Here is a 3,250-nt window from a genome sequence, read left to right as displayed (position 1 = left end):
ATATTTGTTATCCTTTTCTATCTTTCCTTCATTACTTACTGGAAACTTGAATTTTTTTTGTAATTGCTCGACGGTTTACAATGTATGTATTATGTATCCTGTATATAATATATATAAATATATGTATAGAACATATATAAACATACATATATAATGTGTATATACATATAAATAAGTAAATACGTATATATTCATATTGCTCTGAGTGCATTGTGTTTTTTTTCTCTGATTGCTTTTAAGATTTTTCTTATTAGTACTGTTATAATTAAGGTGATAGTATGTCTTTTTTCTGGGTGTGTGTGTATCCTTTTCCAAATAAACTTTTTACTAAAGTACGGTATACATGCATAAACGTGAACAAGTCAAAAGTGTACAGATTGATGAATCATCTTGAAGTGAAAATGCTCATATAACCACAATCCTGATCAAAATACAAAGCATTCCTGGTGCTATAAAAGTCCTTTTAAATCCCCTTCTAGTCATTACTCTTAATATCTACCTCAAAATGATTGTTCTCCTGGTTTCACACACCATAGATTAGTTTTGCCAGATTTGAAATCTTTTACAACTGAAACTATACTCTGAATTTTATTTGTGGACAGGGTCTTTGGCTCTACATTCTGTCTGTGAGATTTAATACATGCTATTGCCTGTAGAAATCATTTTTTTTCTATATTTGTTACTCTTGTACAAACGTCCCCACACATATTTATCACTACGTTGTTGATGGGCATTTCGGGTACTTCCATTTGTTACTGATTTCAAGTGCTATTAACATTGAACATCTATTCCTTCATCTTCCGGTGTGTGGTCTGATGGTGGATCTCCACTGTTGCATTCTTGCTCTCTGAGCCACTGTTACTAACTGGTCCCTTCCTCAGCCATGCTCTCCGCCCCTCCTGTGCACTCCCCTTCTGTCTGCTGTCAGGAGTAGATGAGTCTTCCTCCCCATCCTGTTGGCTTTCCATCTCTCCTTCCAGATGTGTCTCCTCTGTGTCCCTCTGGATGCTCTTGGTTAATCTTTCTCTCTTACTTCCTCACAAACCATGATGCTCCGCCTGAGTTCATCTTGCTCTGCTGCCTCTGTCTCTCTTCCCTCCAGCCTTTCGTGACCCTGTTTCTCTGCCTCTGCAGTTTCAGCGGCGCTTTTTTCCACATCCACCTCTACCTGGAAACCACACCAACTTTTAAGTTCATTGTTCTATGAATCTGTGCTTCCCAGGAATTTCCTCTTCGTTTCCTGGTTTGTCTCCTGTATTCAAAGAAGTTTAGCTTCTAGTTGATGAACCATCAGGGTTCTGTGATAACCTGCGTTCTAGCTGTTGTGACAACCGTCTGAATGTCTGGCACCACACTCCCACTGAGGATTTCACTGATGACACTGTAGTTTCTCTGGAAGAGGGCGGTGGCTGTGTGCTTCATTGAAAAGCCATCATCATAATCATCAGCATCTTCAGCAGGCTCAGTTCTTACATAAGGTTCTCCTTGGTCCATGTGAGACTGTCTCTGTCCACTTTCTTCCTTTTGCATGTCTTTTTGTATTTATGTAAGCAGGGCGTGTGGGAGAATTACGATAGTCCTTCGTAGATTCATTCTATTCTGTCTTCTATACTTCTATACTTCTATACTTCATACTTGTATACTTGTATACTTCTATACTTCATACTTGTTTCAATACTCTTAGTTTTCTTCATCTGTGAAATCTCATAACATGCCACCATTAATCTGGCCAATCGCCTGCAACTTTAGGTCAGGGCTGGAAGCATTTACTTGGTTCCAGAACTTTGTGCCATGCCTCATGTAGGGCATCAGTAGCTTATGTGGTGGCTTTGGGGGTTGTGGAATCATAACACCAGACGATGCTGAGACCTGGCTGTTGGTGCCCAGGTTCCCTCCCAGCTTGTAGTTGTATGGTAATGCCTGGATGTACTGTATCCCCACAAACCCTGGTGTTCTGGGCATTTGTGTTGTAGGAGCTGGGGTGGGTGTTGAGGCATAAGTTGCTCTTTTTGACATTCTGGAAGATTAAGTTCTTGGTTACTTAAAAATGAATCTGAGACACCATGGGCAGAAAAAGCACCCACAGCTGTGGTCCTGTTTCCTTTTGGGCTCACATATATATTAACTTTTGTTGAAGGTATCAGTAGGATTGAAATTGCGGGGCCAGAAGGCAGGAAACTGTTCAGTTTTAATATCAACAAATGATACACCAAAATGTTCATTTAAGTGCTCTCTCCGCTTCCTTTCTGTTTCTTGTCTGTCTTGAAACTTGTGGATGACTCCATATTTTGCTCTTGTCCAGGAAGGTCAGGAATCAGGAAAAGAGGGTGGTGTACTAATAGGGGTGAGGGCATCGTGGCGGAACGAGATAGTTGGGCACCTGTTTCATTGCCAGGCCACTAGCAACTCTGGGCTATCTTCTGCTTATGTTCTGTCTCTGGAAATGCAGGTAGGCAGCAGAGACTTAGTCTGTTGGAGGGAATAAGTGGTCTTTGGTGCACATCTAGGCACACTTTTATAGTATTATAAAGGGTGTAGGTTCATTCCTATCAAGAATACTAGGCAGTTGCATCTACATCATGTCCATAAAAATTTGTTTACCCTATTTGAAGCCCTTTGATGAGGGCGACTCGTTGGCCACCTGTTATTGACATGTCTTCCATGGCTATTCTAGGCCCATAAATGACTTGAGAATCTGACACAACATCCTTTCCTCTTCGGGATCCTGATGCGATCTGAATTTCATACACTTTTCAAGTGTGCTAGCCTTACATTCCCCACTTTTCATGCAATCACATAAATTAGAGGAAGGGTGAGTGGCCCATTCTCTTGGCTTTCTGAATGCCTTCCCCCCAAATTTTCTTGGTCCTTTAATATGTATTCCTGTGGTTGATAAAAATCTAAACCATTTGTCTGGCCGTGATACAGTATGGAAGTTTGGCACTAGGAAAATAGCTCCCTTTGAACTTGGCACTTAAAAATACTATCTCTTTTATCTTAGCAATAAATTGTCTCCATATATGTTTATACTCTTAGTCCCTAGATGGTATATTGGCCAGGGGCTAGCAGTTACTGTCCACTCCTGTCTTAACCTTGGCTCACTTTTGGCCCTTAAAATCCTCTATTAGAATTTTCCCACCTTAGCTTCTATTGCCAAGTGCCTGGTTTCTATGCATTCCTAATTTAAATTTCCAAGGAAGAGTATCACACAAGTTCATTTTATATCTTTGTGCAGAACTTCGAATATCTG

At 40.5% G+C, this 3,250-nt stretch overlaps 1 pseudogene; it reads right to left on the bottom strand.

The window, feature by feature from the left end:
- Nucleotides 1-771: 771 nt before the first annotated feature.
- LOC122468597 lies at nucleotides 772-2,016 on the bottom strand (annotated as a pseudogene).
- Between the last annotated feature and the right edge of the window lie 1,234 nt (nucleotides 2,017-3,250).

The sequence above is a fragment of the Prionailurus bengalensis genome, chromosome B1 (genome assembly GCF_016509475.1).
Source record: "Prionailurus bengalensis isolate Pbe53 chromosome B1, Fcat_Pben_1.1_paternal_pri, whole genome shotgun sequence".
NCBI lineage: Eukaryota > Metazoa > Chordata > Mammalia > Carnivora > Felidae > Prionailurus > Prionailurus bengalensis.
The sequence above is the reverse complement of the archived record's forward strand: the minus strand, read 5'-3'. Positions and strand labels throughout refer to the sequence as shown.